Genomic DNA, 13,889 nt, shown 5'->3' with positions numbered 1-13,889 from the left:
ATATATAGATTAAATAAATAAGTTTTAATCCATTGGGCTAACCCATTTGATTGGGCTAAAGTGATGAGCCCACTTTATTAAGCCCAAGATGTCATCCTCCTGGAGGCCCAGTTTGGTGCCACGTGTCAAATGACTTGGCGCGCCAAATCAAACGGAAGAGCCAATAGAATCGTGCCACGCGTCAAACACTACTAGAAATTCAGTAAAAATTGACAAAAAAAACCGACCAACGTTGGTCGGTAATGGCCAAAAACCGACCAAAATGCGACCATTTACGTGTGGACGGTATTTTTGTGGTCGGAAAGGCATACCGATCAAAGTTGGTCGGAAATTACCGGCCAACTTTGGTCGGTCAATTAAATTCAAAAAAAATAAATATTGCAAAAATAACCGACCAAAGTTGGTCGGTATTTTAATTATGTAATAAAAAGATTCACCATCTGGGAATCAAATCAGGGTCTGTACCGTGGCAGGATACTATTCTACCACTAGACCATTGGTACATTTTGTTTTAAGACTGTCTTTTATTTGATTTATACTCTTTAATTGTATTTTCGCACGAAAATAACCGACCAAAGTTGGTCGATTTTATTAAAAAGTAAAATTACCGACCAAAGTTGGTCGGTTTTTTAAATGACCGGCCGAATTAACCGATCAATTTTGGTCGATTTTTTTAATATTAATTTTTATTTATTTTAATTGAAAAACCGACCAAAGTTGGTCGGTTTCTTGAAACATAAATTTCGCAGGACTCAAAAATAGTTTTCCGCATTTTTGCGCCAAAGATAACCAACCAAAGTTGGTCGGTTTCGTAAAAAAAAATTATAAAAAAAAATATTTTGAAAAACCGACCAACTTTGATCGGTTTTTTGACCGACCAAGTTGGTCGGTCGACCTTGGTCGGTTTTTGCCGAATTTCTAGTAGTTAAAATGACAAGGTCATGCCAAGTCAAATTAAAGAGCCAATGAAATCGCGCCACATGTGCAAGTAACATATTTTGGCCAATCAAATGCGGCCTTGTCACACTTTAATTTGATTGGTCGGAAAGAGTTTGTTCTTATCAAAACTCTTCCCTCCCACAACTATAAATATGGGTCTTCATAACTCAGAAAGACACCATAAGTTATAACAAGAAGCGAGATGGAGCTCGTGGATCAAACGTTGCAGATTTCTCTAAAAGCTACAAGCATTCAAGTGTTCTAAGGATTAAAAGATCAAGACGAAAATTCAAGAACAAGATGCAATCTCTTGGATTAAAAATAGGTCAAGATCAAGATCAAGTCTCAAGCACTTGGATTAAAATAAAATAAAATTCAAGATTGAGCTTGAAGGCTCTTTTATTTATTGTTGAAAAGCAGAATCAGAGGAACCACGGAGATTGTAACACTCAAATATTTGAAATAAAATACTACGATTGTTTCAATATTTTTCGATTTTGATTTTATTTTCTCCACGCAATTTATTGTCTACGGCCATAATGAGTACTTGGATAGTAGTCAAATCTCAAATGACAAATCTCTCTATAAAATTCAACTGTCCAACTAATCAGATTCAAATGCATCTTTTGTCAAGATGAGAAAGAAAATTTGCAAACTCTTTTTCTCAGTCTCTTCTTTCACTTCCCTTTTCTCTTTCTTCTTCCTATGTTTAGGGAAATTTTTCTCCAATGGAAATGGCCATGGCACAGAACAGATCAACAGTTGCCATAAATGTGGGAGTTGTGTTTGATATGGATGCATGGGTTGGGAAAATGGGTTTAAGCTGTATTTCTATGGCTTTATCTGACTTTTATAGCTCTGATCATGGCTCTGCTTATCGAACCAGACTACTTCTCCATACTCGTGACTCGAAGAGAGACATTGTTGCCGCTGCTGCAGCAGGTAAGTTATAAAATACGCCGATAGAGTAAGAAAATTTTACGTACTTATAAATTTACTAGTTAGAGCATATAGGTTATATATACTCTATTTTCCCAGTCACCATATTAGACTTGATAAAAAGAATTAAATGATGTTATAGGTTAACTAATTTATATGATTTGTGTAAAAAATATGTATATTATTAGTGCACAGAACATGAATTCAGAGATACATTGTTGTTGCCGCAACTACAAGTTATATACACTGACATAGAATTTTTGTTTTTTTACTTAGAGTATGTAATTTAGCCAGTTAGAGTATGCTATACTCAATTTTTCCAGTCACCATACCCAACTTAATATGAAGAATTACCTGTTGTTACTGTTAGCTTAACTTGATTGTGTGGAATTTTTTATACGATTAGCATACAGAATGTAAATTCACACATTCTTATGATTTTAGCATCCATGAACCTAAATATTTCTCTTTTCTTTCGATAAAAATAACTGCTGAAAGAAAGATAATAAATTGCTCTTATAGTATGACTTGGAAGAAAGAGAGTGGAATAACATAAGTTGGTAGTGCATAAATGAACTATTCAGAGAATTTGAAAATTTTGTGTATAATTTATTATAATTAATTAAAATCATGAGATTTCTACATATGTTTTTTTATCTTTTAGTTTGAATCAAAGATAATTTTTCTTTTCTCGAAGAAAATAGTCTATGTATCACAAGATTTTATTTATACATGGAAGGCTTCTATCCATATAATTGAATTTCTTTTCATTGTGTTCTTGCAAAAGATTTATTAAGTGCTTTAGTTTAAGCCAAATAATTAAAGCCAAGCATATAGCTACTGGATCTTTTCTTTACATTAAACTTTTCAATTACACCACGAATTTCAACTTAAGAAAGCTTCATAACAGCACAAAATCAATAATCTACTCCAAGTAAATAATTAATACGTGTTTTATTTCCATAACTCAATAACAGTTCTAAAAACTTCTCATGAAATGCGCTAGTCACATGATGATTTCAATTTGACATTCTATTAATGTTATTCAAGTGGTAGATTGGTACATGTATGATTAAGAATTATTAGAAATTAAATAGTTAGTCATTTTGATGTTGACTTTCTGACCTTTTCAACCAAAATTTAAAGAATTTGGAGTAAATACTAGTACTAAAAATTTTATACTAGGGGACAGGAATTTCATAGTTGAGTGGTACTACATATAATTCTTGTTAGTCCATTTGACCAGTTCAAACTTCAAACTTGTAGCAATTTAAACAAGAAGAATGTCACGGAAGTGATTATGGATTATTAAGTTGACATAATCTTTAGGGCGAGTTACACTTGGCTGATCGATCAAAAATAATTATATTCGCTAGCTAAATATATAAAAAGTTATTTATAAAATATGTATATTTTATGTAATTATATTTTAATATACAAGAAAATATTTATATTACTGGTTATTATTTTGGGAGCTGCTATAATATGTAGTTTTCCTAATCTTGAATATATAGAACCATCCTTCTACTTTACAAACAAGACCGGAGTACCCCAAGGTGACACATTGGGCCGAATGAAGCCCTTATCAAGCAACTCTTGCAACTACTCCTTTAACTCCGTTGGGGCTATACGATATGGTTGAAAAGAAATGGGCTGAGTGCCCGATAATAAATCAATACCAAAATCGATATCCCTATCAGGCGGCATGCCCGGAAGATCCACCGTAAATACATATGGATAATCCCTCACTACTGGAACTGACTCAACGATAGGAGTATCAACACTAACATCTCTCACAAAGGCTAGATATGCCTCACACCCCTCCCCAACCATCCGATGTGCCTTAAAGAAAGACACCACCATGCTAGGAACATAATCCAATGTACCCCTCCACTCCAACCGCGACAATCCTGGCATAGCCAACGTCACCGTCTTGGTGTGACAATCAAGTATAGCATGATATTGAGCCAACCAGTCCATGCCCAAAATAACATCAAAATCTACCATACTGAGCAACAATAGGTCAGCTCTGGTCTCAAAACTACCAAGAACAACTAAACACGACCGATACACCCGGTCAACAACAACGGAATCTCCCATTAACGTGGACACATAAACAGGAGAACTCAAAAATCACGGGATATACCCAAATATGGGGCAAAGTAAGATGATACATAGGAATAAGTGGAGCCTCGATCAAATAATACTGATGCATCTCTATGACAAACCAGAACAATACCTGTGATAACTGAGTCGGATGCAACCGCCTCCGTCCTAGTCAGAAGAGCATAACTTCTGGCCTGGCCTCCCCCTCTAGGACTGCAACTGGTGCACGGGCACCATTATATGTGTCAGAATCTCGAGGCCTCTTGGCCTCCCTCTCCTCTTTCTCCCGGCCCCACATACCCTTCAATCTCCGAGCGGTTTCCAAAACCTGCTGGTATGGGGTATCCGTCTTCAACTATCGAGTCATGCTGAATCTAATACCGTGGTTGAGCCCTCGATAAATCAACGGACTCGCTCTATGACAATGGAAACTAATGCAGGTGCATGTTTGGACAACTCGCTGAACGTGACAGCATACTTTGATACAGTCATAGCACCCTGGTGCAACTGCTCAAACTCTGCGCGACATGCATCCCTAAGACTATGAGGAACAAAATCTCTCATGAACATCTCTAAGAACTGAGCCCATGTGAGTGAAGCTGCCTTGGCCAGGCTACACAACTCATACACTCGCCACGACTGTAAGTCTCTCCCTTTAGATGGAACGTAGTGAAAGAAACCCCACTCGACTCCACAATACCCATAGTACGGAGGATACGGTGGCACTCCTTAAGAAAACCTTTTGCATCCTCTGAAGCTAAGCCGCTGAAAGTAGGAGGGTGGTACTTTGTGTACCTCTTGAGCATGATCTGCTCCTCCTCAGATACTGCTAAACTAACCTCGGGCTGAAGTGGAACAACCGGCTGCACTGGTATGACCTCTGGGACCTAGTCAACCTGCACCCGCTGCTCTGGGGTACGGGCTGCGGGAGTCTACTCTCCTCCCCCAGCCTGAGATGTGGCAGGAGCAAGTGGAATCAACCTTGCCTGAGCTAGAGTGCCAAACATGCTCAAAAATTGGGCGAGAGTCTCCTGAAATGCAGGGGTAGTAACAGGCATCTCAGGTGCCTGCCACCCAACAAGAGCTACTGGCGGCTCCTCTGTAGCAGCTTGGGAAAGTGCTCTGGCTGCACCACGTGCCCGTCCTCTGCCACTGCCTCGGCCCCTGCCTCTCGCGACTCTAGCAGGGGCGCGAATGTATAATTATCAGATCCAGTTGTGCGTGTCCTCACCATCTGTGAGAGAATAGAAAGACAGAGATTTAGAATTCCGAAGTCATCAAATTCGCACGATAAGAAATCAAAGAAGTGAAGCTTTTCCTAACAGTTCTATAGCCTCCCGAAGAGAAGAACATACTTCTTTGTACCGATCCGTGAGACTCTACTAAACCTGCTTGCGACTCATAACACCTATGAACCTAGAGCTCTGATACCAACTTGTTACAACCCCAATTTTCTTTTGTAGAATGTTGTGATGGCACCTACTCTCTAAGACTAGGTAAGCCTAATATACATATGGAATATAACTGAAATAACGAATAAACTCTCAAATACTCAACAACTATAATAAAGAAAACTCTGCAACTCAACATATACAACTTCCCAAAATCCAGTGAATACAAGTCACAAGCTCTATAAGATGGTACTGAACATCCCTATACATCCGTCTCTATAGAAGGATAAGAAATGAAATAAACTGGATAGAGGGTGAATCCGAGGCCCGTCTCCAAACTGGGCTTGTCTCACTGATGCCTGGACTGGTAGGAGGTACCTGGATTTACACAAAATGTGCAGAAGCATAGCATGAGTACACCACAATGGTACCCAATAAGTGCCAAGCCTAACCTCGGTAGGTCAAGGCCCTACTGGAATAAATAATAAATTGAACAGGTATATGACAATGTAATAATGATAACAAGGAAATTAAACAATAAAGAAATATACTGAGAATAATTACACTGAATTAAGGCAAATAATACATCACGGAAGAAAATAAGAAATGTTATGACAAGGAAACAAAACAACAAAACACAAGTGAAGTAATGGAAACGTATCAACAAGAGCCACTACCGAGGTACCGCCTCGTAGTCTCAAATCACAAAACATTTCACAATCTTTCCTTATATCACCGCGGGAGCCTTGCATTTTAGTTTTGAAAATTATTTTTCCCGAAATAGCTTCCCGCGTTTTAGCGCACCTTATCACACCGCGTGGCTTGAAGTAGTTCCCCTACTAGCAACACGTGTATCAAGTCCACATTATCTCGCCGTATGTGTTTTAACCCCAAAACCTTATACCACCGCATGCGTATCAATATCACATCGTATTACACATCGCACCTTAAGTGGCCAATATCACAACTTGCCAAAAAACCAACAATAATATTGTTTTCACAACAAATAGCCATGGCTCAACCACAATATGCACAAGAGTCTCACAATAATAACTGGAAGTGAATAACTCAACAAGAATAGTATTTCACAACTTTACAACTTTGCCTCAATGTAAATCACAACCTTTATAACTCAACACCAACTTCAACAACAAGATATTTCACAATTAACAACTCCAAGTAAAGAACTCACTAGTTAAATTATAAATACGGAATAGAGGAAACAATGCTTCAACTAAACACGTAAAGGCAATTAACAACTAAGAGATGAAACAAGTAGAGCATACGATGATAGACTAATAATGATGAATATAACCTATTAAGATAACTCGATTAAGGCATGAAAGGAATCTACATAGCTAAAACTAGTCAATTTTCCACATTTAACCCGTGTACACACTCGTCACCTTGCGTACACGACTTTCACATATCACAATTATCACAAAACAATACCAATGCTAAGGGCTAATTCTCCCACACAAAGTTAGGCAAGACACTCACCTAAAAACACGCTACTTAATCCACTAGTAAGCCCTTTCTTCGATTATCCAACTCCGAACGGTATGAATCCAGCCAAAATAACTTTATACCATAAATATAAACTATAGAAAACTATTTCGAACAATAAAGTTTTGATCTTTATAAAGAAACAAAAAGTCAACTCAAAAAGTCAACCCGGCCTCGCATCTCAAAACCCCACCAAAAAATTACAAAAATACGAATACTCATTCGATAACGAGTCCAATCATACCAGAATTACTCAAATCTGACCTCAAATCGCCTTTCAAATCCCCAAAATTTACGCTAAGAAGTTTCACAATTTTTCCCAAATTTTCAACTCAAATCACTAATTAAATAATAAAAATAATGATAGATTAGTGTATAACAACCAAATCCGAGTTAGAATCACTTACCCCAATCAACTCCTTGAAAATCCCTTCAAGATTCGAGATCTCTAGCTCAAAATATGAAAAATGGATCCAAACCCTCAATTTTGAAATTAATAGCTGTTGCCCAGATGCCGTTCTTCGCGAACACAGAACATGCCTTGCGTTCGCGAAGCACAAAATACTCAGCTGCCAAATTCCTCTTACGCGAATGCGAGAGCCCCTACACGAACGCGATGAACACTAAACCAAGGCCTACGCGAACGCGACCCATCATTCGCGATCGCGATGAACAAACTCCCTATACTTTCGCGAACGTGTGGCCATATTCACAAACTTGAAGAACAAACTTCACTTGCCTCCCAGATACCCTTCGCGAATGCGAGACCTCTCTTGCGAACGCGAACAAGGAAACCAAACATCTGAATTTCTGCAATTCAACAAGGCCAATTTTAATCCTTAATCAATCCGATTCTCACCTGAGGCCCCCAGGACTTCAACCAAACATACCAACAAGTCCTGAAACATCATAGGAACTTGCTCGAAGCGTCAAATCACATCAAACAACACTAAAAACACGAATCGCGCATCAATTCAAGCCTAATAAACTTATGAACTTCTAACTTCTAAAACTATTGCCGAAACATACCAAACCGACTCCGATTAACCTCGTAAATGACACAATGGACTTATTCTAACTTCCGGAATCAAAGTTCGATCCCGATATCAATAAAGTCAACTCCCGATCAAAATTTCTAACCTTCCAAATCTTCAACTTTCTAACTTTCGCCAATTCAAGCTGAAACGACCTACGGACCTCTAAATCAATATCCAGATACGCTTCCAAGTATAAAATCACTATATGGGACTATTGGAACCGTCAAAACTTTATTCCGGAGTCGTCTACATAAAAGTCAAACTACGTTCAATCCTTTCAACTTAAAACTCAAACTCAAAGACTATGTGTCCTATTTCACTCCGAAACTAAAACCAAACACCCCGACCAGTCACATAACCACAACATAACATAGAGGAGGCAATAAATAGGGTATCATGGCTAAAATACTCAAAATGACCGGCTGAGTCATTACAATATGTGTCTTTTTTACCAAGAACACCATCATTATTCAATATTTCAAGTTTATAATCTTTGTTTGGGGTGAAAATCGAAATTTAATAATTGATTATTGCTAAAATCATATGAGTGTTGATAATTTGTGCTTAAATTTTTAGTCTAAATACTGATTTACTAATTTATTTTTAGAGTCTTGAAACTCCATTGTTGTTTTTAGAAAGTGTTGAAGAGGACAAAGTGATCTTCTTGATTTGCTATTATTTGACTAAATTGGTGATTGAGAATCATTTGTGTTGGTATTTGTAGATTTTGTTTCATATTTGAGATCATTTGGAGCAGATTTGGGGTGATTTGATCGAAATTAAAACTGCAATTTCGAGAAATACTTTGTTGCACAACACATACAAATTATGCTAATCCCATAAACTTTAATTTAATAGATTGGCCGATTGCAGATAACTCATGTCAATTATATTTGGTGAATAACAGAACAAGCACAAAGTCATGTCAACTGGGTAAAATTTATAAATAATTTAACAAATAGATCGAATGCAGATAACATACAATCATACCAATATGGTAGAGTCTGGTGAATAATTAAATAATCACAAAGCCATGCCAACCGAGTAGAGTTTGTGAACAATTAACGATATAGGTAGAGTAAATATAACATAAAATCTATCAATCCGTTAGAGAAATCCCTGACAAGTAATAAGTTTTTGTGGGACCGGAGGTTATTTTTAAATATACATTAAGAAACATGGATAATATTTAAAGACGAGAGCTTTATAGGACCATTCTTGTCAATCACCCTAAAAGCCTTTGCTTCGGTCGCTTGGGCCTTTTCAGTCGGCCCTGTATTCCATTCCACAAAGGAGGATCAATATTATTCTCACTTACAGATAATATAGAGAACAGAAAAGGGCCAAAACTGCTGGATAAGTTTGCAATTTTGGAACTCTAGTATAGCTAGTCTGATGAATTTTAGTGGTTCTGGACTTTATCGAACATTATAATCATAATTTTCATAATAAGAAGATATAAGAAGAAGATAAAACTCATTGGTTAGAAGGAAAGAGATCGAATATGGGATTTTATTATTAAATTCGAGTTTGGATCTTATGGGTAGATTGAATCTTTAGATATGTGTGGGTCATATAATTTGATATGTGGTTAATGAAGGGAATCTTTAACCAAATCCAATAGATCATGGACAGTTTCGGTCTTTTTCGATTTTATTTTAAATAGTATGTTAGTTTTTAGAGTACTTTTGGGCCAAAAGAAGACGACGGGGTATTTTTGTTTCAATAGATAGACATAGAGCATTGTTACACTAAATCTAATAGATCATGGCTAGTTTTAACCTTTTTTCGTATAAACAATTTATACTGTTATTATAATTCAACGTGTTGTAAATGGTTAAACTTCACCTAATTATAATGTAAAATTTCCTTACACTTGTATAAAAGTTAAACTCTACTTTTGTTGATTCTTTCATTATTTGGAAATGCAGCACTTGACCTATTGAAGGATGTTGAAGTGGAGGCCATAATAGGTCCTATATCATCAATGCAAGCTGATTTCATTATTGGTTTAGGAGAGAAAGCTCACGTACCCATCATCTCATTTTCAGCTACAAGTCCCTCTCTCTCATCATTTCGTAGTCCATACTTCATTCGTGCCACTCTAAATGATTCTTCTCAAGTTAATACCATTAGTTCCATTATCCAATATTTTGGATGGAGAGAGGTTGCCCTTATATACATTGACAATCAATTCGGAGAAGGAATTATACCATTCTTGACCGATGCATTAGAAAAAATCAATGCACGTATTCCTTATCGAAGCGTTATTCCTGAATTCGCCACTGATGATCGGATTAAATCTGAACTGCACAAGTTAATGGGTATGCAAACTTGGGTTTTTATTGTGCATATGACAACTTCACTTGGTGCCAAAATTTTTACTAAGGCCAAAGAACTTGGAATGATGAGTGAAGGGTATGTTTGGATTATTACAGATGCTATGGCAAATGAACTTAATTCTATGGATCCTTCAACTATTGAATCCATGCAAGGAGTTATTGGAGTAAAACCTTATGTTATAGATGGAAACTGAAATTTCAACAAGAAAATCCAGCAATTCTTAATGCAGAATTAAATGTGTTTGGACTGTGGGCTTACGATTCAGCTACTGCACTAGCCATGGTAGTGGAGAAATCTAGAAACGCTGGTGCCTCTTTTCAAAAGCTACACACTTCAGGTAAGTAAAGGTGACAAATTAGCAGGTTGAGTCAAATCAATAAAAGAGTCCTGACTCAATACTCCTAGAGTTTGTTTGGATCAAACTTTGTTGTGTGAAGATTGGTCAAATAACGAGTCATAACTCAATCTCTCCAACATGCCCCGGCCTCCTTACTCTTTTAGTCCAGTTCTCTTTTTTAACAAAAACTGTAAAAGTTAATATATCTTTATTAAATTATTAGCTTAAGTTCTTTCAAATTTACATAATTCTCAATGGCCAAATATAGTTTCGTATGTTTTGGGTTTGAATTGCATTTTGTCACGTCTATTACACTGTTTGACCCATTTTGACCCAATAGTTAGATGGGTTATTCGAGTTCAACCCATTGAGACAAATCAACAAACGGGTCATAATCCAACCTCTTTAAACTTGGAGGGATTGTGTAGGTTACAGTAAAAATGGATTGATTTTGACACCTCTAGAACTTTCAGGAAATACAACATATCTTGAAGCTATTGGAGTTTCCAAGGATGGTCCAAAGCTTCTTCAAGCTATACTAAACACTACTTTTAAAGGCCTAAGTGGAGAATTTCAAATTGTCGATGGGCAATTGCAGTCACCACCTTATCAGATTATTAATGTGTTTGGTAATGGTGCAAAAGGAATTGGTTTTTGGACAAGAGAAAATGGGATTGTTAAAGATCTAAATTTGAGACGCACAAAAAATGGACATTCAATTTCTAAGCCTAATTTTGGGTCTATTATATGGCCTGGTGACACTACTTCTGTTCCTAAAGGTTGGGTGATTCCAACAAATGGGAAGAAATTGAAGATTGGAGTTCCAGTGAAAGATGGTTTCAGTGAATTTGTGAAAGTTACAACAGATTTTACTACTAACACAACAACAGTTACTGGTTACTGCATTGATGTTTTTGATGCAGTAATGGAAGCACTACCATATTGTGTTCCTTATGAGTATATTCCATTTGCCTCTCCTCATGGAAAGACTACTGAAAGTTACGACAAATTTGTGTATCAATTATTTCTTGGGGTAAATCTCTTAGTTTCCCTCTCTTTATTAGCAATTTGGTTTCTAAAAGAAATTATTTGCCAAATTTTCCGACGGGTCCGTTGTAAATATCACTACAATTTTGACAAAAATAGCAACAGAGCTGTTCCTGTCAAAACGGCATACCAACGGTAACGTCCATTGAAATACGCGTGTTTCTAGCCGTGAAATACATTTTTTGCATATATAATTTTATTTGATTCTAACAAGTTGCTAGGACTAACCAACGAGCAGAACTTTGATGCTGTTGTAGGGGACACTACCATTTTCGCAAATAGGTCACGATATGTTGATTTCACATTACCTTACACGGAATCTGGAGTCGCGATGGTTGTGCCAATCAAAGATAAGAATAGAAATAAAGCATGGGTGTTCTTGAAGCCATTGACTTGGGAGCTGTGGTTAACAAGCTTCTGTTGTTTTGTTTTCATTGGCTTCGTCATTTGGGTACTTGAACATAGAGTAAATGAAGACTTCAGAGGACCTCCTTGGCACCAAGTTGGCCTAATCTTTTGGTTCCCCTTCTCAACTATGGTCTTTGCACAGAGTAATTTCTTTTTTCCTTCTTAATTTCATTTTATATAATACTCTCTGCTCTGAAAAGAATGACACCTTTGTATATTTGAAAAATCTTCATATTTTCACTTCTCGTTTACCTTTAATGGCATTCTCTTATAGCCATAGAAATATCATGATGTGTTTAACACCACAAGTTCTAAGGGCGATTTGGTATGTGCCAGAAGTCTTGTTCTTTCTTAAATTTTATGCACAATCAAATTGGGATATATATATATATATATATATATATATACACACACACACGCACTTCAATCTGAATTAGCCCTTGCTCTTATATATAGCATATAATATACTTCAAACTTCTAATCTGAATTTTCTTCTTTTTGGTTCTCGATACTGACAGAGGAGAAGATAGTAAGCAACTTGGCTAGGTTTGTATTGATCATCTGGTTCCTAGTAGTACTCATATTGACTTCAAGCTACATGGCAAGTCTTACATCGACGTTAACAGTTGAAAAACTCCAGCCAGAACTTCTGAAGAGCAATGAATATGCGGGGTACCAACAGGGTTCTTTTGTAGCAGGACTTCTAAGAAAGATGAACTTTGATGAGGACAGACTTAAGCCTTATAGCACTCCAGAGGAATGTATTGAATTACTCTCTAAAGGTAGTGCGAATGGTGGTATTGCTGCTGTTTTTGATGAGATTCCTTATGTGAAGCTTATCCTTGCACAGTATTGCTCAAAATATACCATCGTTGGACCTACGTATAAAAGCGATGGCTTTGGCTTTGTAAGTAACTCCTTTTTCTTTTTGACAGTTTTTTTCTTTTGATTTTCATCTAGTCTTCCTAATATTATGAATTCATCGTTCTTGTTATTTTCATCCAGGCCTTCCCAATGGGATCTCCTCTAGTACCTGATGTTTCAAGAGCAGTCTTAAATGTGACAGAAGGTGAAAAGATGGTACAAATAGAGAAAGCATGGTTCGGGAAATTTACTTGTTCAAATTCTAGCGCTTCACCCTCTTCCAATAGTCTTGGCCTTGATAGCTTTTGGGGACTCTTTGTCATAGCTGTAGTTGCTGCAACTTTGGCTCTCCTCATCTTTCTCACAACGTTCATGCATGAAAATTGGCAGATTATAAGACAATCTAATCTTCCATTCCACGAAAGAATCAGAATCTTGGCTAGAAATTTTGACGTAGCCATACGTTCACGAATAGTGAACTGAGAGATGCAGTGGGAGTTTTAGGACATATGGATTGTCCACAAAGTCCACATGATAACTTGTCAATGCTTCCTTCTATACAAACGAATGGACTGCCAAGTCCAAGTATTTCTAGTCATACGGAGCAGATTTTTCACCTTCCAGGAGAGGAAGGAGGGACTCCACCTTTGCATGCAGAGAATGTAGCAGTTAGTACTCAGGAGAGTGTTCTTGGGTTGGCTATTGATCTAAATGCAGGCCATTGATTTGTATATTGGTGTAGAAAGGGATTAAGATTGTTTTAGATTAAGCCTTTAACTTCACTCTTACGTAGTATTAAGCTCATTTTTACTTCTTCCATTGTGCAAAAGACCAAATCAGATAATGTTAAAGCAATATGATAAAATAGAATGTTGAATGATTTTGATCAGGTGTTAGGTTGAATCCTGGAACTGCAATGGGATTGTTTCCCATTAACTTTAATGCCAGCATGCTCTTGATTCTTTCTCTGCT

The 13,889-nt window shown here is 36.9% G+C and overlaps 1 pseudogene; it reads left to right on the top strand.

Annotated features, from left to right (window-relative positions):
• Window positions 1-1,570: 1,570 nt before the first annotated feature.
• Window positions 1,571-13,889, top strand: LOC104093330 (glutamate receptor 2.7-like; annotated as a pseudogene).

Source organism: Nicotiana tomentosiformis, chromosome 12, assembly GCF_000390325.3.
Source record: "Nicotiana tomentosiformis chromosome 12, ASM39032v3, whole genome shotgun sequence".
NCBI classification, from domain to species: domain Eukaryota; kingdom Viridiplantae; phylum Streptophyta; class Magnoliopsida; order Solanales; family Solanaceae; genus Nicotiana; species Nicotiana tomentosiformis.
The sequence above is the reverse complement of the archived record's forward strand: the minus strand, read 5'-3'. Positions and strand labels throughout refer to the sequence as shown.